General features: G+C 46.6%; 1 long non-coding RNA gene and 4 pseudogenes across 2 annotated transcripts; all 5 read left to right on the plus strand.

The window, feature by feature from the left end:
• Positions 1 to 491: 491 nt before the first annotated feature.
• Positions 492 to 9,334, plus strand: LOC148506575 (uncharacterized). 2 transcript variants are annotated; one of them, XR_015869771.1, is made up of 4 exons: positions 492 to 1,037; positions 3,757 to 3,850; positions 8,107 to 8,200; positions 9,251 to 9,334. It is a non-coding gene; the product is annotated as an uncharacterized LOC148506575 (long non-coding RNA). The 2 variants fall into 2 exon arrangements; XR_015869770.1 differs by lacking the exon at positions 492 to 1,037 and having other exon boundaries at positions 3,305 to 3,850.
• Positions 1,986 to 2,104, plus strand: LOC148506576 (5S ribosomal RNA; annotated as a pseudogene).
• LOC148506577 (5S ribosomal RNA) lies at positions 4,799 to 4,917 on the plus strand (annotated as a pseudogene).
• LOC148506578 (5S ribosomal RNA) lies at positions 6,336 to 6,454 on the plus strand (annotated as a pseudogene).
• LOC148506579 (5S ribosomal RNA) lies at positions 7,876 to 7,989 on the plus strand (annotated as a pseudogene).
• Positions 9,335 to 25,577: the final 16,243 nt, after the last annotated feature.

Here is a 25,577-nt window from a genome sequence, read left to right on the forward strand (position 1 = left end):
GCATAAATGCTTGTTGTTCCAGAGATCATGTTTGCTGTATTAGAAATGCTGTCACTGTATGTGAAGAGGTTAAGCGGCTCCCAAGTGTAACGAGCAGCTTGTTGCTTGTTCCAGCTACGGTCAGCGCACCTGCAGCTAAGAGTGTTGGGGTGGAAGTCTGTGGTGCTCCGAGCTGCCCTACACGAGAATAGGGTCTCAAAGGGCATACAGAAGGGCCGTGGAGGTAGACGAGCTTGAATAGAAATGGCGGGATGGGACGTCACATCCTGCTGTCTTGTGTCCTATCTCGCCTGCCACCACAGCCCTTCTGTTTGCCGTCTGAGCCCATTCTCTTTGTAAGGCAACTTGTAGCAGGCCGGACTTCGCCACGATGCTCGCTGCTGCTGGTGTCCTGACCATGGCTGTAACAAGCAAGCCATCCGTTACAGTTGGGAGCTCACAGAGAGCTGCCGTGAACTCTGAAACAATAAGCATTTATGTGCAGTGAATCTTTGTGTTCACCTATTGCTTTTCCACACTGGACATGCCCAATCTTGTTTTGTAAGCTATGCAGTGTTGGGCCTGGTTAGCGTTAGACCACCTGGGAATCCCAGGTGTTGTAGGTAATTTTATGCTACTATAATGTTCTTTTCTATTACTATTTACATTTATTATATTAACTTGATAATTACTGGTGGTGAGTAGTAAAAGAGGTGTAAGAAGAAGATTGATCACCTACGGCCATACCACACTGGACATTACCAATCTCATCTTGTAAGCTATGCAGTGTCGGGCTTGGTTAGTACTTGGATGGGAGACCACCTGGGTATACCAGGTGCTGTAGGTGATTTTATACTGCCATAACAGTCGCCTCTGACTATTTACATTTATTTTATTAACTCTTTAATGAACTGACAAGCGGTAAGAAGTAAGATCTAAATTAAAAATTGTTCCTCCCCTACAGCCACACCACACTGGACATGCCCAATCTCGTCGGATCTTGGAAGCTATGCTGTGTTGGACCTGGTTACTACTTGTTACCTGACAGTACTTCAAAGGTTAGTAGCAATTATGTAGTTGGCAAAAGCAATGGTATATTAATCGGATATATCGTCTTATCCTCTGCAGTGCGTATCTAATTGAGTCCCCTTGTCTTGTATAGATATTAGTTTGTTAGGAGCAGCACATAGCAAATTAAGTTAAAAGCGTATGTAGCAAGCATGTATATGAGTAACGTTTCTTAGTAAGTTACCACATGTACTTTACTTGATCTCCGGTGTTTGAGCGTGGCCACGCTAGCATAAATGCTTGTTGTTCCAGAGATCATGTTTGCTGTATTAGAAATGCTGTCACTGTATGTGAAGAGGTTAAGAGGCTCCCAAGTGTAACGAGCAGCTTGTTGCTTGTTCCAGCTACGGTCAGCGCACCTGCAGCTAAGAGCGTTTGGGTGGAAGTCTGTGGTGCTCCGAGCTGCCCTACACGAGAATAGGGTCTCAAAGGGCATACAGAAGGGCTGTGGAGGTAGACGAGCTTGAATAGAAACGGCGGGATGGGACGTCACATCCTGCTGTCTTGTGTCCTATCTCGCCTGCCACCACAGCCCTTCTGTTTGCCGTCTGAGCCCATTCTCTTTGTAAGGCAACTTGTAGCAGGCTGGACTTCGCCACGATGCTCGCTGCTGCTGGTGTCCTGACCATGGCTGTAACAAGCAAGCCATCCGTTACAGTTGGGAGCTCACAGAGCGCAGCCGTGAACTCTGAAACAATAAGCATTTATGTGCAGTGAATCTTTATGTTGGGTTCACCTACAGCCATAACCACACTGGACATGCCCAAGCTATGCAGTGTCGGGCTGGTTAGTACTTGGATGGGAGACCACCTGGGAATACCAGGTGTTGTAGGTAATTATATTCTATAATATTTTTTTCTATGACTATTTACATGGTTTATAGTTAATGAATTTACTGGTGGTAAGTAGTAAAAGAGGTCTATGAATAAGTTTTGATCACCTACGGCCATACTACACTGGACACGCCCAATCTCGTCTGATCTTGGAAGCTAAGCAGTGTTGAGCCTGGTTAGTAGTTTTGTGGGAGACCACCGTGGAATACCAGGTACTGTAGGTGATGTTATACTGCCATAACAGTCTATTCTATGACTTTTTACATTCATTATCTTACCACCAGTAATGTATTTAATAAGCTTAGAAGTATGGGTTCTAAGAGAATTTGTTGCTCACCTACAGCCACGGTAATAACAATTATATTAAAAAATGGGGAGGGTCGCAGAAACGCCTTTCCCTTGGCGCTATGTATTTAGTTTGTATTTGAAAGAGCGTACCCAGTTGCAAGTGCACAAAGCTTGCAAGGCCTTGAAAAATAAATACAGAACACAACATAAAGAATCACTGCGCTATAGTTCTCAAGGATATAAATATAATATATGAATAAATATATATGTAGTTCCTTTTAATATAGTAGAAACTTGGGCCTATATATTTTTTACTTGATCAATGTAAATCCTAAAAATATTTAAAACGTGTACATAATATTCCACAGATGTTAAATATTATAAAATAATGTAACATTGTCAATAGTTAGTAGCAATTATGTAGTTGGCAAAAGCAATGGTTTGTTAATCCGATATATCGTCTTATCCTCTGCAGTGCGTATCTAATTGAGTCCCCTTGTCTTGTATAGATATTAGTTTGTTAGGAGCAGCACATAGCAAATGAAGGTAAAAGCGTATGTAGCAAGCATGTATATGAGTAACTTTTCTTAGTAAGTTACCACATGTACTTTACTTGATCTCCGGTGTTTGAGCGTGGCCACGCTAGCATAAATGCTTGTTGTTCCAGAGATCATGTTTGCTGTATTAGAAATGCTGTCACTGTATGTGAAGAGGTTAAGCGGCTCCCAAGTGTAACGAGCAGCTTGTTGCTTGTTCCAGCTACGGTCAGCGCACCTGCAGCTAAGAGTGTTGGGGTGGAAGTCTGTGGTGCTCCGAGCTGCCCTACACGAGAATAGGGTCTCAAAGGGCATACAGAAGGGCCGTGGAGGTAGACGAGCTTGAATAGAAATGGCGGGATGGGACGTCACATCCTGCTGTCTTGTGTCCTATCTCGCCTGCCACCACAGCCCTTCTGTTTGCCGTCTGAGCCCATTCTCTTTGTAAGGCAACTTGTAGCAGGCCGGACTTCGCCACGATGCTCGCTGCTGCTGGTGTCCTGACCATGGCTGTAACAAGCAAGCCATCCGTTACAGTTGGGAGCTCACAGAGAGCTGCCGTGAACTCTGAAACAATAAGCATTTATGTGCAGTGAATCTTTGTGTTCACCTATTGCTTTTCCACACTGGACATGCCCAATCTTGTTTTGTAAGCTATGCAGTGTTGGGCCTGGTTAGCGTTAGACCACCTGGGAATCCCAGGTGTTGTAGGTAATTTTATGCTACTATAATGTTCTTTTCTATTACTATTTACATTTATTATATTAACTTGATAATTACTGGTGGTGAGTAGTAAAAGAGGTGTAAGAAGAAGATTGATCACCTACGGCCATACCACACTGGACATTACCAATCTCATCTTGTAAGCTATGCAGTGTCGGGCTTGGTTAGTACTTGGATGGGAGACCACCTGGGTATACCAGGTGCTGTAGGTGATTTTATACTGCCATAACAGTCGCCTCTGACTATTTACATTTATTTTATTAACTCTTTAATGAACTGACAAGCGGTAAGAAGTAAGATCTAAATTAAAAATTGTTCCTCCCCTACAGCCACACCACACTGGACATGCCCAATCTCGTCGGATCTTGGAAGCTATGCTGTGTTGGACCTGGTTACTACTTGTTACCTGACAGTACTTCAAAGGTTAGTAGCAATTATGTAGTTGGCAAAAGCAATGGTATATTAATCGGATATATCGTCTTATCCTCTGCAGTGCGTATCTAATTGAGTCCCCTTGTCTTGTATAGATATTAGTTTGTTAGGAGCAGCACATAGCAAATTAAGTTAAAAGCGTATGTAGCAAGCATGTATATGAGTAACGTTTCTTAGTAAGTTACCACATCTACTTTACTTGATCTCCGGTGTTTGAGCGTGGCCACGCTAGCATAAATGCTTGTTGTTCCAGAGATCATGTTTGCTGTATTAGAAATGCTGTCACTGTATGTGAAGAGGTTAAGAGGCTCCCAAGTGTAACGAGCAGCTTGTTGCTTGTTCCAGCTACGGTCAGCGCACCTGCAGCTAAGAGCGTTTGGGTGGAAGTCTGTGGTGCTCCGAGCTGCCCTACACGAGAATAGGGTCTCAAAGGGCATACAGAAGGGCTGTGGAGGTAGACGAGCTTGAATAGAAACGGCGGGATGGGACGTCACATCCTGCTGTCTTGTGTCCTATCTCGCCTGCCACCACAGCCCTTCTGTTTGCCGTCTGAGCCCATTCTCTTTGTAAGGCAACTTGTAGCAGGCTGGACTTCGCCACGATGCTCGCTGCTGCTGGTGTCCTGACCATGGCTGTAACAAGCAAGCCATCCGTTACAGTTGGGAGCTCACAGAGCGCAGCCGTGAACTCTGAAACAATAAGCATTTATGTGCAGTGAATCTTTATGTTGGGTTCACCTACAGCCATAACCACACTGGACATGCCCAAGCTATGCAGTGTCGGGCTGGTTAGTACTTGGATGGGAGACCACCTGGGAATACCAGGTGTTGTAGGTAATTATATTCTATAATATTTTTTTCTATGACTATTTACATGGTTTATAGTTAATGAATTTACTGGTGGTAAGTAGTAAAAGAGGTCTATGAATAAGTTTTGATCACCTACGGCCATACTACACTGGACACGCCCAATCTCGTCTGATCTTGGAAGCTAAGCAGTGTTGAGCCTGGTTAGTAGTTTTGTGGGAGACCACCGTGGAATACCAGGTACTGTAGGTGATGTTATACTGCCATAACAGTCTATTCTATGACTTTTTACATTCATTATATTACCACCAGTAATGTATTTAATAAGCTTAGAAGTATGGGTTCTAAGAGAATTTGTTGCTCACCTACAGCCACAGTAATAACAATTATATTAAAAAAAAGGGATGGTCGCAGAAACGCCTTTCCCTTGGCGCTATGTATTTAGTTTGTATTTGAAAGAGCGTACCCAGTTGCAAGTGCACAAAGCTTGCAAGGCCTTGAAAAATAAATACAGGACACAACATAAAGAATCACTGCGCTATAGTTCTCAAGGATCTAAATATTATAATATATGAATAAATATATGTAGTTCCTTTTAATATAGTAGAAACTTGGGCATATATATTTTTTACTTGATCAATGTAAATCCTAAAAATATTTAAAACGGGTTCATAATATTCCACAGATGTTAAATATTATAAAATAATGTAACATTGTCAAAAGTTAGTAGCAATTATGTAGTTGGCAAAAGCAATGGTTTGTTAATCCGATATATCGTCTTATCCTCTGCAGTGCGTATCTAATTGAGTCCCCTTGTCTTGTATAGATATTAGTTTGTTAGGAGCAGCACATAGCAAATGAAGTTAAAAGCGTATGTAGCAAGCATGTATATGAGTAACCTTTCTTAGTAAGTTACCACATGTACTTTACTTGATCTCCGGTGTTTGAGCGTGGCCACGCTAGCATAAATGCTTGTTGTTCCAGAGATCATGTTTGCTGTATTAGAAATGCTGTCACTGTATGTGAAGAGGTTAAGAGGCTCCCAAGTGTAACGAGCAGCTTGTTGCTTGTTCCAGCTATGGTCAGCGCACCTGCAGCTAAGAGCGTTGGGGTGGAAGTCTGTGGTGCTCCGAGCTGCCCTACTCGAGAATAGGGTCTCAAAGGGCATACAGAAGGGCTGTGGAGGTAGACGAGCTTGAATAGAAACGGCGGGATGGGACGTCACATCCTGCTGTCTTGTATCCTATCTCGCCTGCCACCACAGCCCTTCTGTTTGCCGTCTGAGCCCATTCTCTTTGTAAGGCAACTTGTAGCAGGCCGGACTTCGCCACGATGCTCGCTGCTGCTGGTGTCCTGACCATGGCTGTAACAAGCAAGCCATCCGTTACAGTTGGGAGCTCACAGAGCGCAGCCGTGAACTCTGAAACAATAAGCATTTATGTGCAGTGAATCTTTATGTTGGGTTCACCTACAGCCATAACCACACTGGACATGCCCAAGCTATGCAGTGTCGGGCTGGTTAGTACTTGGATGGGAGACCACCTGGGAATACCAGGTGTTGTAGGTAATTATATTCTATAATATTTTTTTCTATGACTATTTACATGGTTTATAGTTAATGAATTTACTGGTGGTAAGTAGTAAAAGAGGTCTATGAATAAGTTTTGATCACCTACGGCCATACTACACTGGACACGCCCAATCTCGTCTGATCTTGGAAGCTAAGCAGTGTTGAGCCTGGTTAGTAGTTTTGTGGGAGACCACCGTGGAATACCAGGTACTGTAGGTGATGTTATACTGCCATAACAGTCTATTCTATGACTTTTTACATTCATTATCTTACCACCAGTAATGTATTTAATAAGCTTAGAAGTATGGGTTCTAAGAGAATTTGTTGCTCACCTACAGCCACGGTAATAACAATTATATTAAAAAATGGGGAGGGTCGCAGAAACGCCTTTCCCTTGGCGCTATGTATTTAGTTTGTATTTGAAAGAGCGTACCCAGTTGCAAGTGCACAAAGCTTGCAAGGCCTTGAAAAATAAATACAGAACACAACATAAAGAATCACTGCGCTATAGTTCTCAAGGATATAAATATAATATATGAATAAATATATATGTAGTTCCTTTTAATATAGTAGAAACTTGGGCCTATATATTTTTTACTTGATCAATGTAAATCCTAAAAATATTTATAACGTGTACATAATATTCCACAGATGTTAAATATTATAAAATAATGTAACATTGTCAATAGTTAGTAGCAATTATGTAGTTGGCAAAAGCAATGGTTTGTTAATCCGATATATCGTCTTATCCTCTGCAGTGCGTATCTAATTGAGTCCCCTTGTCTTGTATAGATATTAGTTTGTTAGGAGCAGCACATAGCAAATGAAGTTAAAAGCGTATGTAGCAAGCATGTATATGAGTAACTTTTCTTAGTAAGTTACCACATGTACTTTACTTGATCTCCGGTGTTTGAGCGTGGCCACGCTAGCATAAATGCTTGTTGTTCCAGAGATCATGTTTGCTGTATTAGAAATGCTGTCACTGTATGTGAAGAGGTTAAGCGGCTCCCAAGTGTAACGAGCAGCTTGTTGCTTGTTCCAGCTACGGTCAGCGCACCTGCAGCTAAGAGTGTTGGGGTGGAAGTCTGTGGTGCTCCGAGCTGCCCTACACGAGAATAGGGTCTCAAAGGGCATACAGAAGGGCCGTGGAGGTAGACGAGCTTGAATAGAAATGGCGGGATGGGACGTCACATCCTGCTGTCTTGTGTCCTATCTCGCCTGCCACCACAGCCCTTCTGTTTGCCGTCTGAGCCCATTCTCTTTGTAAGGCAACTTGTAGCAGGCCGGACTTCGCCACGATGCTCGCTGCTGCTGGTGTCCTGACCATGGCTGTAACAAGCAAGCCATCCGTTACAGTTGGGAGCTCACAGAGAGCTGCCGTGAACTCTGAAACAATAAGCATTTATGTGCAGTGAATCTTTGTGTTCACCTATTGCTTTTCCACACTGGACATGCCCAATCTTGTTTTGTAAGCTATGCAGTGTTGGGCCTGGTTAGCGTTAGACCACCTGGGAATCCCAGGTGTTGTAGGTAATTTTATGCTACTATAATGTTCTTTTCTATTACTATTTACATTTATTATATTAACTTGATAATTACTGGTGGTGAGTAGTAAAAGAGGTGTAAGAAGAAGATTGATCACCTACGGCCATACCACACTGGACATTACCAATCTCATCTTGTAAGCTATGCAGTGTCGGGCTTGGTTAGTACTTGGATGGGAGACCACCTGGGAATACCAGGTGCTGTAGGTGATTTTATACTGCCATAACAGTCGCCTCTGACTATTTACATTTATTTTATTAACTCTTTAATGAACTGACAAGCGGTAAGAAGTAAGATCTAAATTAAAAATTGTTCCTCCCCTACAGCCACACCACACTGGATATGCCCAATCTCGTCGGATCTTGGAAGCTATGCTGTGTTGGACCTGGTTACTACTTGTTACCTGACAGTACTTCAGAGGTTAGTAGCAATTATGTAGTTGGCAAAAACAATGGTATTTTAATCCGATATATCGTCTTATCCTCTGCTGTGCGTATCTAATTGAGTCCTCATCTTGTATAGATATTAGTTTGTTAGGAGCAGCACATAGCAAATTAAGTTAAAATCGTACGTAGCAAGCATGTATACGAGTAACTTTTCTTAGTAAGTTACCACATCTACTTTACTTGATCTCCGGTGTTTGAGCGTGGCCACGCTAGCATAAATACTTGTTGTTCCATATATTACGTTTGCTGTATTAGAAAAGCTGTCACTGTATGTGAAGAGGTTGAACGGCTCTGTGTGCTCCCAAGTGTAACGAGCAGTTTGCTTGTTTCAGCTACACCTGCAGCTAAGAGCGTTGGGGTGGAAGTCTGGGGTGCTCTGAGAATGCTTTGCATTTCGGAACTTGTTACATCTGTCAGCATCGCATACTCTATAGAAACCCAGATATCTGCTGCTAATCCTTTATGATTCTTTAGGGGATCTTTGAATGATAAATGGGCCCCTTTATGTTTAGTGTGCATTGTACGATTGTTTCAGCATTTCACATATAAACTGTTAATTTCGATTATTGGTGCTGTAGGTCAAGAACGAAAATCTTTGCTTCAGTCTCCCTATAATGAGCAGTGTGTTTGCATTCTTGATGATCTGCCCATATTTACTATGCGTTTTACTGATTACCTCATCATCCTTATGGGCGTACATATGCAAATTCAATGTGAATGAGTATAGACTACGTGTAAATATACAGTAGAGCACCATATAGGAATCTGAGTTATGTAATTTTTTATTTTTAAAACCACTAATTTGTCTCCGCCTTTACCATCACCAGGGCCCACGTGGCTCAAAAGTCCATTTTAGAGGGGCTACACCAGAGATAAAGTACCTCAATGTTTACTACAGTATACATTAATGTACTACTTATAGTTCATTGTGGATGTGAAGATTATAGAATATATTCAACAGCTCTGTATATTAGTGTTGTAATCCTTTTTTTATTTTTTATTTTTTTCCTCTTCCTCCCCACAGAACAAGTTCTTCAAATAGCCCTCTTTCAGTTTTCGGTTCACGTATTGACTGTTTTTCTATATTTTGTTGCTTTTTAAAATAAAGACTTTTTTTTTCTACACCGTTTTTTGTCTTTCAATTTAACAGTATACAGTAGAAAAAAATATTGTAAAGTAACTTATTTTACAAATTTGGAAAGAAAAACTCCGCACAAACACAGCTTGGGTGTAATGACGACAGATGTAGGGGATGCAGCTGCTATGGGGTCCAGAGCTGATGTGGGCCCATCTTCCAGGTCAAACGTGTATATATATATATATATATATATATATATATATACACATATATACACATTTTTCACTATTGGGTGGTACATAGGGACCCTTACAAATCTTTTAGTATAGGGCCTCAATGTACTGTGCCTATTGTAGTTACACGCCTGGCTGAAGGTTTAAAAAATTTGCACTCTTAAAGGAACTGGACAATGTTCTACATATAGTAGGATAGTGCTGTAAAGGGTGTGCTGTAGATACTGTAAGCTTTTTAAAAATCAAATAGTGATGCTCTTAATCAAACAGGGATCTAGAGTGAATTCACAGCAGCTGACATACAGAGGAGACTGCCACAAAACCTCTCTCAAAAGGCACAATGATAATATAAGTGTCTGCGCTTGGGATCACTAAAGCAAAAAAAAGCAGAATAGAGCAATACGTTAACCAAATGTTTAATAATGAATTACACATAAAGAAAGAACGGCGGTTTCTGAATATTAAATGAACAATCAGCAGGTGCAAATAATCATCAGTACACACACAAGAAATGGATATATATCAATCCTGAAATGAAGTTTAAGAAAGGTCAAAATACATAAGATAGAGTCCTGCTTAGCAGAAAAAAGATGCTTGTGAGTCCTGATTGTAAAAGATTGTCACAATTGGCATGAGCATGGTGATATAGATGCTTTCCTGTTTCCAGAGGGAAAGCCAGGAAGAAAAGGGTATTCCTAAGCACAATAGACTCACCGCTCCCCGTCTGCTAAACAGTGGTAATCCCGGATATCCCTGGAGGCTTGTATGGTGTTAGTGGTAGTGTGGATGCAGTGTGCCTCTTGTGAGAACCAAGATTGTTACACTGCGTGGGGGAAATAGTGAATCTTCTGTGTTGAGCTGGAGAACACTGGTACAGTGCAGTCTCCCTCCGGCAAAGGCACATGCAGCGGGGATGCCGATTACAACAGGCAGGTCTGCCGCTCACCGTGGATGCAACCCACAGGGGGTCTATTCTATTCTGTTTGAAGTTTCACAGGAACAAATGCAGGTCTCAGAGCTCTCCTTTGCACAGGTGTCTGAGCTCTCTCAACGCGTTTCTCCCCTCTCACAGGGGTTTTATCAAAAGGCTGAGAGGGTGAGCTTTATTGTCCACAGACGCAATATGTATATGAAAGCTGTACTGTAGCTGTTAGTGTTGGTGCAAATAACGGGTCTAGTTGTCTGAAGAAACCAAGAACAGATGATTGGAGTCCAGGGGCAGAGAGACCAAGGAGGATGTGTGGCACGTGTGCAAGTACAGTAGATGAGAGCACGAGTGAGGAAGGCCCTGCTCATGGAGCTTACAGTCTAAAGGGAAGCGCAATATACTGTATAAGGAGTGAGCCAGTGTACAGTAAAGGGAGCTAAGGGCAGAAAGCAGGAGTGAGTATTGACTGGTGACGGTGAAGTGGTGGACAGATATGCTTTTATGGACAGGTGGGCTTTTTGGCGCCTGCTTGAAGCAATGCAGGTTGGGGGGATAGTCTGATGGAACGAGGGAGATTGTTCCAATGGTGTGGGCAGCTCGGGGGACATACAGTAACATGTCTACTCTTTACTGCCTACTTTACTGACAGTACAATATGTCAGTCTTTCATACTCTGTACTCAGGCTTCCTAACATTTCATATATCACAACGTGTGGATCTTTGAGTTCTAGTGAGACTAAAATACTGTACACCACTAGTTCTGAAACTCGGTCCTCAGGACCCCAAACGGTGCATGTTTTCCAGGTCTCCTCACAGAATCACAGGTGAACTAATTAGCTCCAACTGTGGATCTTCTAAAAAATCTGAGTAATGACTATACCTGTGCACCTGCTAGGTGACCTGGAAAACGTGACCTATGTGGGGTCCTGAGGCCCGTGTTTGAGAACCACTGCTTTACACAATAGCAACAGCTTGCAAATCTGGAAAATGAGAACTGTTAGGGCTACTTTGCACACCACGGTTTTGTCCGTCAGGCAAAAAAAAAAAACACTTATTTTTTACCAAGAAGTGGAAGTAACACATAAATTAAGTTGCCGTGTTATAGCTGTGATAACCACTTAGACAGCTGCCATTCACTGTTTCAGTGTTAAAGTTTGATTAGAGATACCAACGCTCGGCACTAAACCGTGTGAATGGGACTGATCCACAGGGAAAATAGTCAGGTTTTTCTTCCTCCATTAGAGGGCATAGTGATGACTCTGAGTATAGCCTGGAGAGTAGAGTCTGGGCACAAAACGGTTCATGAAATGTGCAAACAAGCTCAGGCTCCTCTCCTCTATACACCGGCCCCAGCCACTGGAACCTCAGTTTTTAGTTTGGTGCCAAGGCAGGAGCAGGGCACCATTTTCAGGGGGGGGATGTTTTTATGTCTTCCTATATTTTACTTTTAGTTTTATAGTGTTTACTACAAAGAGTGGGCAGTGTAAAGTGTCCTATAGCCGGTGGCCACAGCACTGGCTTACACCGCCGGAGCAGGAGACCTCCGGCGAAGCTGACAGTGGAGGCTCCTGGTCTGACCGCACTGCCCACTAGACCACCAGGGAATATTACATGGGCAGGGGTCTGCTTGATGGCAGTGGCAGCCATTTCCCTGGGGTTCTATCAGCCGGGGGAGATCGGTGCTTTCCTGTAGCCCTTCCCCCAACCCTGGTGCGCACTCTCCCTCAGTGGCCAGCAAGCCCCAGGCAGATTTGCTCCTCACTGAGCGGGCATTTTACCACAATGCTTGCCTCTGTGCTGGACAGAGAAGTGGGCTCCAGTCTCCTTTCATACCATGCTCCCAGCAGCTAGCTAGTTAAATTGTTCCTTCCTGCTACTTGTGGCCGGCTTGTTGAGCTTCATTAGCCCATATTCTGCATTCAGCTGTGTGTTTTTTTTTATTTTTAATAAGTGTACCTTGCCTGTGTCCTTGTACCTGCTGTGGTTACTGGTCACTGGAACATCCTTGGCATCCTTGCGCCCTCATGTATTATTGGTGTGTGGAGGTTCTATTTCAGGGTCCATAGGGGGTCCACAGGGTTGATCTTGGGGGGTTTAGCTGGATCTGGATCCACATGCACCACACAGTTAAAGCTTTTGGTGCTCCCAGGATGGCTCTATACCCCGCACCCGAGCCACAGGCACCTCAGTTTTAGTTGGTGCCCGGCCAGAGTCGGGTCCCCCTTAGTGTGGGGGGGGCTGCTTAGCAGCCCCTAAGCCTATGTTTAGAGTTTTTTTAACTTTAATTTTCTCCTTCATCCACTAGGGGACACTGGAGTTCAAGACAGTGGGATATAGATGGTGGTAGAGTAGAGCCTGGCACTTTAAATAATTTAGAAGTGTGACCGGCTCCTCCCCCTCTATGCCCCATCAGCCCCAATTTTAAGAATGTGCCCAAGAGAGCCGGTCACATGGGGCTGAGCTCCAGCCCACACTTAGTAATTTTATCTTATTTTATCTTATTTTCACTTTATTTTAATTTATAGCTTTCACAAAGCATTGAGGACAGGCTGACAGAGAACTGCATCTGTCAGCCTGCTACATGGAGGCATCAGGAGAGCCGCCACCACTAATAAAGAGTGTGTGTCCGGATCCCAGGCACCCTGGCAGCTCAGGGAGGGACACGCCACAGCTTAATATAGAAGCTGTGTCCGTGCTACCGTATGCCTAGCCGCAGATCTGATGCCAGCAGTGGTAAGTATAATCTCTTCCCCCGACTAGCGGGGGACTGAGGTAGATCTGCAGCCCCTCCGCCCCCATATAGCTGAACTAAACAGCTCAGCAAGCTAAGGCTCCAACTGGGTCCTTATTTTAGAAGTTCCCCGTTCTATGCTCGGCATAGGATATGCCAGAGCTAACTAGGGGGCGGAGCTACCGCGCATAGAGTTGCGCGTCCAAGCCGACATCTCTCTGAGGAGAGCGGTAACAGCATCCCTGCAGTCTCCAGTAGGAACACAGCTATCCCGCATCTGTGACAGCACGGTGCCTTGCGCGGCTGTCATTTACAGGGGAGCCAATGGGAAGCGATCTCACCTCTCCCTGCAATAGACAGGCAGTGTTACCGGCCTCTATTGCGGCTCCTAACAGAGCAGCCCTATAACGGCTAGAGCCGGTGACGGGGACTCTGTTCCCGGCGGTAAAGGGGCGGGGCTTAGCTCCGACGGCCATGCTGTGCCAGGGAGAGCAGGGCGCCTCCCTCATCCATACAGTCAGCGCAAGATTTATTAACAGATCTCCCAGTAAGATATATGCAGGGAGAGGTCTGGGCCCACAAAGAGGCTGCATCCACCGCGGGAGGCTCAGTGATGAATGCAGCACGGACCAGTGCCTGCAAGAGCAGTAGCAACTACCTGCATAAACGCAGTTTAGTTCAGTGTATGCACTGCTGGTGATGTCCAGTTATTGCTGCACCCTCCCCCATCCTCGCGCGGTTGCGCATGCTGAGTGATTCAGGATCTCCGCTTATGCGGTTCTGTTGAGGGGGCAGCTTGTTTCAGTCGGTGCTAGTCAGGTGGAACCATTTATACAACTATCAGGTTTCCCTCTTAAAAGGAAAAGCCTTATACAGCCTCCGACTCAGCGGAGCCCGCCGCAGCTGATATCGGCGGAGTCCGGGGCTCCCGCCCTGCCAAGCACCTTAGCTGCATATTGCTCCTCTCCTGTCTAGCAGCGGAGATGTTATTTTAATGGGGATTTGTGACAGGCGGTGCTGCCACACTGTCACTCTCGTGAAGCAAGATTATCATAGGAGGAGAGACCGTGGTGTCCATCCCCTGTTCTCCCCCCCTTCCCCTGCTCCAAGAACAGCGCTGTGCAACCATAGCGTTCAGCGGCCAATTCCCAGTAGGCTTTCCTTTAGTTATATAAGGAAAGGGACCTATGTGTGGTGCGTCCTGCACTCCAGCTTTGACATAGTATTGTGTTTCTCCTCTCCCTCACATGAGGGTGAGCTTCCCGAGCGCGGCTCTCGGTAATTGTATTCTGCGCCAAATATACAATTCCGACTAAAAGCGTCGTGCTGACGGGACATGGTCCCGCCATTTGGGCATTTTGCAGCGCCAAGTATTACGCCTGTCAAGCTTCCCCTTGGAGGGGCACCTAGCTTAATTTAATGGCCTGACTTCCGGACTTGCTCTCCGATTGGCGCGCACTCCGCACGGAATGAGCTTGAATAGCTCAACCAGCTAATGCAGCGGAATGGTGAGCCATACACAGTGGGTTCTAGTCCCATCTATGAGGGAATTTATTTATCATAGCCTGTGAAGGCTACCTTATGGTACACTAGTTACCCTGCCTAAATGAACATACATATATGTGGCAGCACATATACTATATTATGAGCTGGTTTTAAAACCATCCAACCAGCCTTCTGCGCTTCCCTTAAAAGGTATGCATATGTGCATCTATATAGATTTATATCTTATGTGCTCCCTTGACAGCACGCACAAGAATAAGTTAGTGACGCACTGCCGGGGCAGTGGTTGGCATTACTGCCTCACAGCACTGAGGTTGTCTTTTTGCATTCCCACTTCTAAAACCTGGTGCATCTGGAGCTAAAATGGCTCACCTGATAAGGAGGGTACACCAGTAACAGATGGGTCCCAGAATCGAAACCAGTCTGGGACAGCGTGCTGCTAACATATCCTACGCCGTAGCAGAATGACTGCCACACGCGGCACATGAGCAGTCTCCCTGCTTGGAAGTAGCCACATGTATGTATAATATATTTGTATTTTATACTAAGCTCTGCTTTAGAACATATACATGTCTGGAATGAATTTTGTCCTGGGGCTCAGTTTCTTCCACGGCTCTAACTATGCTCATGTTATTTAAAAAAAAAAAATGTCCCTTACTAATCTTGTATGTAGGTATACGTAAGCATATGTGGATATATGTATCGCTTCTTATCCTCATAAGCAAGGGTAGGATCTGTTATCGGTTTTATATCTGATACCTAGCACTCCTGACGCGGTAGTTGGCACAAGAACTCCGCTTTACACTATCTCTTCCTAAGTGTGTACATATCGGGATGGATGTGTATGTATGTATATATATATATATATATATATATATATATATATATATATATATAATGTGTGTGTATGTATGTGTCTATCTATCTATCTATCTAAGTATGCCTATACTTTCACAATCATTAGGTTACCTATAATGTCACAGATGGCAAGCTGCCTGAGATTATCAGAAGCTGTAGGCTATATCAATATATATATTAAATTGTGGCTCTATAGACAAGTCATGTTCTGCAGCTTACATAGGGATAGTCACAATTCCCTAAGGAATTGCTTCTAGTATTGACCTGATACAGGTCCTGGGGCCTTCTTGTATCTACACATATGTAATAACGATATGTACTCGAGGGGTTATAGTTCTGTTTCTGTCAGGCTATACCTATGGCGCCCCTTTTCGGGGGACCTATTATTATTTACATCTACACTCCAGTGGCGCACTTGGTAGCGAACTGATTTGACACCAAGAATGCAGGAGATATATATATATACATATATATATATATATATATATATATATATATATATATATATAGCATGCTGATCTCCTGGTGCAGGAGTCTGACAAGTAAACTTACTATGTTGGCATTAACTCTTCCTTTCAAAGAGTTTGCCTTCTCATGTCGCGTATCTCAATAAAATGAGTCTCTAAAGGGCCCCTACGTACATTTCCTATCAGTTTATAAAGAATCCAGGTTCTCTACCTTCCTCCAGGCTTACTTAGTTAATTTACATGAAGGCCCAGGGCCATCCGCCGATATAGGCAGGGTTCAGGCCTGGATTGTATTAGTTTGGTGGGCGTAATACACACTTCACCATTATAAGTGTTAATGTAAGGATGTTAGACTAGCAGACCATTTTTGGGTTATATGTATGATCTCTATATGGATAAACATCCCTTATGGAACACGCTCCGGTATAGAGTCCTGTTGTACAACCTTCTTGTCTCCACTAACATTTTGCTAGTTTTCTACAGTATTTTCTACTGCAACATCGCCAGACTAAAGTCTGTGCTGTAGAGCATTGGTCTTAACCCACTGAAGCTACTCTCTATACCTGACGTGGCTGGTTGCTGTGAGATGGAAAAGGTCAGTGACATTCTACATAGCGTCCAGAGGGCTTCTGGTCGCTCACAGGTAAGCGGGCTTACTCCACTAAATGCCTTGGAAGAGGCTCCTATTTCAGGCAACCTGACATTACATAGCTGTTATTCTCCCTTACGCACCCTAGCTGCTGTCCTAGCAGCCATCCGCTCTTTTAATCAGTTGGCTCTACTTTTTAGAGCTTTCCTGGTGTGTGGGTACATTGTTCCAACATTGAGCTTAGTTACACTATTCTACTAGAATCTGTTGGGGTTATGGACTGAATTGCACATCTTTCCATTAAAGTGAGACAGTCACGATGTTCCACGCAGGGGGCCTGGTGGTTTTTTCCATTCAGCATCTGTTGCTATTTCATCACATTGACAGGTACCTGACGGGTACCTTCATGGTTGTCTGAAGTGCTCTAGCCTTGCTGTATGGGATGCTTCCCTATATTGGTAGCTCTCCCTGGCTGGCTGTTGCATACGTGCTCTTTAACTGCTAGGGTGTCCTGGTTGTTTTAGACTATGTTTGGGTCAGCAGTTGGTACTGACTACGCACTTCCATCTTGTTGGAAGAGGTCTGTTGCTTAGGGTTTGTTGATGTGGTTTCTTTTCTACTGCAGGGTTTCAGTTGCTGCTTTATCCCTCTGTTTCCAGATTGGGTTGTACTACTGTCTGACCCTCTGAAGGGATTGTAGTCTCAATCCTCTCGAAGCTGCCTCATTCCCAGTGGGATCTCCACTCGTTTTAGACGTCTATGGTCTAACCCTTTTGTTGGTTAAAAACCTTGTAGTAGTTGGACCTCAAGACTGTTTCAGGGCGACTGTTCGGTCTTACCTTTTGTCTCTTTGTTAGGAGTCTGTGGACAGGATCAGCTCTGTATCTGTAGATTGGTATCGTTACACTTATATCTATATGAGTTATGTCCAGCAGTGCTGGGATTCTGCTGACTGCAACTACGGCAGCTTACGGTTTCCGAATCTGGTACGGTTTTCTCGAGTTTTGTTCTTGAGTTCCTGCCCTTCTCCTATGGATTCTGGTTGGGGTTCTCTGCTCTCAACGGTCTGGCTTGGTCTGTTTTCCGATGAGTTTACAGTGTTCTGATGCTTCTCATCTGCAAATGTTTTCTCACTATCCGCTTTATTCCATTCAATTTACGTTGTAAGTTGTGGAATTTCTGTGACTGTTCAGTAAGGAGTTCTGATTGTCTCCTATGCTCTACGACACTTGATCCTCGGCTCTTGCCTTCCGTTGGGCCTCCGGTTCTGGGAGGTTCCTGTTTCGTTTGGCTGAAGGGTCAGCAAGTTCTCCGCGCTTCCCACCCGGGAGGTTGGCTTTGGGACGTCCCCACTGTCTTGAACTCCAGTGTTCCCTAGTGGATGAAGGAGATAACAGGATTTTGGTACTTACCGATAAATCCCTTTCTCCGATTCCACAGGGGACACTGGACGCCCGCCCAGCGCTGCGTACATGCCATTTTGTTGAGTCCTTATATGGTTGTGTGACTGCATGTGTTCCCTGCAGTGGTCCTCTGTTCTCCTTCAGTCGGTCTTGTTCCGTTCTGTGGACTTTCTCCTTCTCCTGGTCTTCCTATTGTCCTCCGTCTCCTCTCGGGCTCAGTTCTTAAACTGGGGCTGATGGGGCATAGAGGGGGAGGAGCCAGCCACACTTCTAAATTATTTAAAGTGCCAGGCTCTACTCTACCACCGTCTATACCCCACTGTCTTGAACTCCAGTGTCCCCTGTGGAATCGGAGAAAGGGATTTATCGGTAAGTACCAAAATCCTGTTTTTTTTTTTTTTTTAAACTGTCTATTCAGAGCGGCAGCATCAGACTCCATTGGACGTCCAAGCTGCCGCTCCTACACCCTGCTGGCGACGCTAGTTACAGATCTGGGGATCGCGGTGGGACTAGCCGGGCTCTGGGGACTCCCACGACTGCTGCCGGATTGCCGGGGATCAGGTAAGCCGCGGTGACCCACGTGTATATGCAGTCGCATGCCTCCAGTCTCTGGGGACATACCGGAGGCGCTAGCAGTGACGGCGGGTCCCCCTCTCCGGAGGAATACACCGCGGGACCACTAGACCACCAGGGAATAATGCTGGCAGCGGGAGCCATCGTTCCTGGGGTTAATTGCTATCCAGGGAAGGCAGCCTTCCCTGTCTAGCGGCTCCTCCCCTCAGCTCAGCGCGCCTTTCCGCTCTGGTCTGGCGACACTGAGCTGCATTCCTCCTGCGGCCACTCCTCTGAGGTTTCCGGCGGCCTCTGGCAGCACGGCAGAACTCCCAGGCAGCGCGTGGACCTGTTCCCCTGTGTACCTCTCCCCTGGTAGGACAGCATACACAGCATTATAGCCCTCCCAGACCCTGAATCTGGGCAGGTTGATTGTAGTGTCAAGGTGCAGTGAGTATTAACTTTCTGCATTGTATGTGACTATTGTTAGTGCTGACTGTCTGCTTTTTTCTACTTATTGTCAGTCTATACCTATCCCTTCTACAGCCCTGCAGGTGTGTGGGGAAGGGTTTTTTTCGGACCTCACTTATATAAATTCACGTATTTGTGAGGTCGGTCACATACAGTTGTGGGCTTGTGTGCTCAATACTTGTGGGTGCGCAGGAGTCCAACACTGAACTTCCCTATTGTGTTATATATATTTGTATAATATATATTTTGTCATGTCTGATGAAGTTGAGCGCTCCGCGGCTCCTACTTTGTTCTCGTGCAGATGCTGCATCGCAGGTGTTAATCAGGAGGATTAATCTCAGGATGGGCCCTGTGTGCGGTGCCAGCAGTTACCTGGTCCCTCTAACCCCCCAATTTCGCAGAACCCTCCTTGGGTGGTGTTTTCCCAGGCGTTGGCTTCCATCGTGGACCATCTGGCGGTCCCGACTGCTCTCCTCCCCCATAGGGGGTTGCCCCAACTAGCCATCCCCCATTCCCGGGTATACTGCATTTATTGCAGTTTCCCTCTGGGTCTCAGACTGTTAGTCCATATATACGGGGTTTACCTATGTATATCCAGTCTCCTCCAGTGACACAGCAGTCTGTTATTCCCTTTCAGGGTCCCCCTCAGGTGGCTCAACCACCATGGGTGGATGTGTTCTCCAGGTTAGTCTAGAGTTTGGTGGCCTCATCTTCGGCCTTTCAAACTTGCGTAGAGACAAGCCTTAGAAGGCATCTAAACGCCCTGTTATGTCATCCCAGTCCGTGCAAATATCAGACTCTGAGGCATCCTCGGATGATGGGGAATTGCTTGGGGACTCTGACTCGGGATCCCCTGTCCGGGAGGTGGAAACTAAGTCTTCCATTAATGTGCCGGCTTTGGTTAGGACGGTGCGGTCCATTCTTGATGTAGAGGATGACGCACCAGCTCCTAAATCCAAGTATCCAAATTTCAAACAGACAAAAGTGACTTTGGCTGTTTGTCCCCTATCTGACCAGCTGACTGATCATATGGTGGAGGCCCGACAGTCGCCTAATAAGAGGTTCCAGCCACAGAAACGTTTAGCTTCTAGTTATCAGTTTCCTGCAGGTCATTGCCAAAAGTGGGAAACCCCGCCCGAGGTGGATTCTCATGTTACTCGCTTAATCAAAATCGCTACCTTGCCTTTGCCGTCCATTTCATCCCTAAAGGATCCCAAAGACAGGAAAGTGGAGACTTGTTTAAAATCTATCTATTCTCTCTCAGGGGCGGTGGCCCGTCCGTCCGTGGCTAAGGCCATTGAGAGCTGGGCCTATGTACTGGAAGATACTATTCCAGAGGATGCTCCGGAAATTTAGAGTGCTTTAGTGGGACCGATGAGGGATGCCACTTCCTATATTAAAGAAGCGTCTTTGGATGCCAGTCTTTTGACTTCCAGAGTATCGGCTGCAGCGGTGTCTGCTCGCCGGTCTTTGTGGCTGCGTTCTTGGAGAGCGGATGCAGATTCCAAGAAAGGCCTGAAGGCCCTTACCTTTTAATAGGGAGATATTTGGCCCAGACCTGGACAAAATAGTGGATACCCTGGCTAAGTTTAAGTCCACTTTTCTACATTCGGCATCTGCACATTCTAAGGCTAGGAACTCTGCAATTTCGGTCCTTTCGTACTCCGGGAAAGCCAAAGGGACAGTCCTTCTCGAGGCAGTCAGCGACCAAGGTCGCCCTTAAGCCTGAGAAACAAGCGTGGAGTGCTAGACGCCCTTCTTCCAAGCCGGAGGATAAACCTTCTGCCTGATGGGACGGGCCTCCCTCTGGGGGGATCCCAGAGTGGGAGGCAGACTTCTTCAATTCGCCCAGTGCTGGTGCAACACCACCACGGATGCCTGGGTTCCTTGAAGTGGTCTCTCAGGGGTATGCCCTCTCCTCACAGACCTTCCCATCAGTTCCTCTGCACGAGTCTTTCAAAGGACAAGGCCTTGCAGATTCAGGAAGCAATGGAGTCCTTGCTGAAAGCAGGGGTCATTGTTCCCGTTCCACCTTCTCAACGTGGGACGGATTACTATTACTGCCCATCTACGGAGCCAAGGTATACAGCTTCTGTTGTATCTGGACTACCTCCTATTGTTAGCAAGCTCTCCAGAGGTACTTCTACATCATCTACACCTGATGATTGCTTGTCTGCAAGCGCATGGGTGGCTGATAAATTGGAAGAAGTCCTCCCTGATTCCATCACAACGGATGTTTCATTTGGGAGCCTTGCTGGATTCTCATCAGCACAAGATCTTTCTGACTACGGAAAATATTTCCTCCTTACAACTGTGGGTGCGCAGTTGCCTGAACAGTTGCCGAGTGTCTGATCACTCAGAAATGTTGGTTCTGGGGTCCATGGTGTTGGCATTCGACATGGTGGAGTATGCCCAGTTCCATTCCAGGCCCGTGCAGGGGCTGATTCTATCCAAATGGAACGGGTTACCACACCTGGTCAGGACTCAGGTGCTCGTGTTGTCTCCGGAGGTGCGCCTGTCGCTAGCTTGGTGGCTTCAGACATCTCATCTCTCCAAGGGTCGCCCCTTTTGGATCCCGGAATGGGTTCTGCTCACGACAGATGCCAGTCTCCAGGGTTGGGGGGCAGTGACAGGTCCACTTTCACTTCTGGAACTTCATGCCATGTACAGGGCCTTCCAGGTGTCCGGTCACGCTCTTCAAGGAAGGGCTGTGAAAGTTCTATCCAACAACGCCACCACGGTGGCGTATATCAACCATCAAGGGGGGACTCGCAGTTGAGCAGCGATGTCAGAGCTGTCACGCATCCTGGCTTCAGCAGAGTGCAACCTTCCAGCCATCTCTGCAGTCTTCATTCTGGGAGTCCTCAGTTGGGAGGCAGGCTTCCTCAGTCGTCACGACGTGAATCCTGGGAAAGGTCACTTCACCCAGAGGTACTTCAACAACTTGTGGACAGGTGGGGACTGCCGGAGGTGGACCTCATGGCCTCCCATCACAATCACATGCTACCCATGTACGGGTCCAGGACAAGAGGAACAGGCGCAAGCCTGGTGGACACGCCGTCAGTGAAATGGACATTTCAGCTGGCGTATCTATTCCCTCAGATATCCCTGCTACCTCGGGTCCTTTGAAAAATTCAAACAGGACAGCGGCACGCTTCTGTTGGTGGCTCCAGCTTGGCCCAGACATCCTTGGTACTCCGATCTTCGGAGCCTCTCCATTGTCGCTCCGTTCCTTCTGCCTCAGCGTCGGGACCTGTTGTCTCAGGGGCCCTACCTTTACCCGGATCTGGGTTGTCTGTCTTTGACGGCGTGGTCTTGAGACATCTGTCTTAAGGTCCTGGGGTTTTTCCAGCTCTGTCATCAGCATGATGCTTCAGGCGCGCAATCCTGCTTCCGCCAGGATTTACCAGTGTGTGGCATACTTTTTTTCAGTGGTGTGAGTCCAGAAACTACGATCCGCAAGCGTTTTGTGTTTCTAGGGTTTTGGCATTCCTTCAGTCTGGTTTGGAAATAGGCTTACGCCTAGCTTCTTGGAAAGTTCATGTGTCTGCACTATGTGTGGTTCCAGCGTAGGATCGCTACTCTGCCAGATGTCCGCACCTTTTTCCAGGGGGTTCTCAGGATTCAGCCTCCCTTTGTTCCCCCTGTGGCTCCTTGGGATTTGGCGGTGGTGCTTCGGGCCCTACAGGGTCCTCCATTTGAACCTCTTGAGTCGGTGGAGCTCAAGTGGCTGACTGTTAAAACTGTTTTTCTCCTGGCTATTGCTTCGGCCAGGAGGGTGTCAGAATTGGGGGCGCTTTCCTATCGTTCTCCTTCTCTGATTTTTTTTTTTTTTTTTTAACCAGGATAGGGCGGTGCTTCGCACTCACCCGGGTTTTCTTCCTAAGGTGGTTTCTAAGTTCCACATTAATTAGGATCTCTCGGCTGGTGAGGCTTCCTTAGATGTGGTCCGTGCTCTCAAAGTTTATGTGGACCGGACTAGTTCCATTCGGAAGTCTGATTCCTTGTTTGTCCTCTTTGGTTTTCACAGGAGGGGTGGGCCTGCCAACAAACAAACTTTAGCCCGTTGGCTTCGTTTGATTATTTGTGAGGCTTATGCACAGGAGGGTTTACCTGTTCCAGCCTATGTGGGTCCCTCGTGGGCTGCTGGCCGTGGCGCCTCGGCTGTTCAGCTATGTAAGGCAGCCTCGAGGTCTTGTATCCAGACCTTTCTGACGTTCTATGCGTTTGACACTTTCGACTCTCAGGATGCATCCTTCGGGCGCCGGATTTTCCTTTTCAGCACAGGAGCGTCCCCTGCCCTTAGTTGAACTGCTTTGGGACATCCCCGAGGTCAACCCTGTGGACCCTCTATGGACAGTGAAGTAGAAAACAAGAACTTACCTTTGTTATCTCTGTTTCTACGAAGTCCATAGAGTCCACTGGGCGCCCGCCCTGACGCACCTGGCTTCATATGGGCTATGTGGCTGGTCACCGGTTTTCAGTTTCCCTTTCTGCGAGTATGGTTCTTGTGTGTTCCAGTCTTCCTTCTCTCTGTTTATTTCCTCCTCCCGCCTTGGCTACTTACCAACTGATGTGCTTGTGGCTGGGGCGGGATATAGAGGAGGACGGACCTGGTGCATCCTGGGAGCAGCAAAAGCTTTAACTGCATGGTGCCCGTGGATCCAGATCCAGCAATACCCCAAGGTCAACCCTGTGGACCCTATGGACTTCGTAGAAACAGAGATGACAAAGGTAAGTTCTTACCATATCTTTTTTTTTTTTTTTTTTTCTGCGACTCTCAGGATGTCTACAAACAAACATTCTGAGGAGGCTAGTGCCGCAGTATTGAGCACTTGTAAGAAGTGTCTAAATGTAATTTCTCCTCCGATCTGGAGCACGATGGCCTGAGTGCCAGTTGCTTAGACTTAGGGTGATTTTGTCCACGAATTTCAGCCAAGAACCATCTTGGGCATCACAGCTGACTCGAATAATAGTTTGTAGACCGCATGTCAGTTCCACTGCCGTCTGTCCCTGTCGCTGTGCAATAGTTTCCCTTGACGCAGCAACCCCGGTCCAGGGGTTGGCTCAGGTGTTAGCATCCTTTCAACAAATGCTACATACGGATAGGGCTCCTAGATGTAGGCTCCACGCAAATTCTTCACTCTGTTATCTGGTGGAGGTTCAGAGGTGTCTGCAGATGACGAGGCTAGGTCTTCCATTACTTCCGGTATGGAGATGTCTTCTGTCCCAAAGGAGGCTATCTCCCCAGTAGTTGTTGAGGCTCTTATCAGTGCAGTAAAGTCCATTCTACTAATGGAGGACTCTGACTCGGCCAATAGCTAGTGAGCTGGGGCACAGTAATAATGAGAGTTGAGCAACAGGTTCAATTCCTGTCTGGGATACTTACTTTGAAACCTCTTAGATCCAAGGCACCTGTCTAATGAAAAAAAAAAAAAGACTTTTGCAGAATTTCTGTCTTGAGCACAGCTGCAAGACCTCTTACTGGATGAGTGGACTCACCCTAGTAGACGCTTTTTGGTTTCCAAGCATATTGCTTACCCTATTCCAGCAGCAGATTGAGCAAATTAGGAGTCTCCTTCCCCATTAGATGCCCATATTACACATCTTATTAGGTTATCCCTCCTGCCTATCCCTAACACGACAACTCTGAAAGATCTTACATATAGGATGCTGAAATCATTGTTACTTTCTACTTCAGGGTCCATAGGGTATCCACAGGATACCTTGGGGTATAGGTGATGACGTCAGGCATCGGGCACCATAGAGTTAAAGCTTTCAGCCTCCCAGGATGCACTAGGGTCCCCCTCCTATACCCCATCCCTGAGCCAAGGCATCTCAGTTTAGTTTGGTGCCCGGCCGGAGTCGGATGCACCTGTTAGAGGGGGGCTAAGAAGAGCCCCTGAAGCTTTCTACAATGCAGCTGTGGCTGCACAACTGGAAGTATAGCATGGACAGTCAGTACTGACGTCCATGCTGTCTTCCCTACACCCCTGCCGGTACCAGAACGCCGGTACCAATCCGGGGATGCTGGTAAGCATCTGGGGTCACAGCTAGCGGTGACCCCAGATGTTTTGGGACCATGGCCGGATCTAAGGGGGACAGCAAGGTAAGCAGCGGGGCCCCGCGGTGGGACCCTGCTGAACATGGTCCACAGTCCCCAGGCAGGGGGCTCCCTGGGGACTGGCTGCAGCGTGGAGCCAGGTACTAACCTGCGCTTCCACTACCCCTCTGGGACAGCTGGACCGCGGCTGAGCAGTAGCGCTGCGGCGTCCCAGGGGTTAAATGCATGCCAGGGGAGCGCGCCTTCCCTGTCTCACAGCCGGCGCCTCCCCCGCTGCACACAGCCCTCTCTGCACACGCCGACTGGCCCTGTGGCAGCGCTCCTCCCCCAGGCCGGCCTCCTCTATGCTCCTCGGTGGCCATCTTATCAAACGCATGGTGAACGCTGCTGGAAGCCTGGAAAGGTGGCATCGCGGTCTGGGTCCCCCGGCATACCTCTCCACCGTTAAGGTTCAGGTCAGTGTATGCAGCGCTG

This window comes from Taudactylus pleione, unplaced genomic scaffold (genome assembly GCF_031769625.1).
Source record: "Taudactylus pleione unplaced genomic scaffold, aTauple2 ptg000400l, whole genome shotgun sequence".
Taxonomy (NCBI): domain Eukaryota; kingdom Metazoa; phylum Chordata; class Amphibia; order Anura; family Myobatrachidae; genus Taudactylus; species Taudactylus pleione.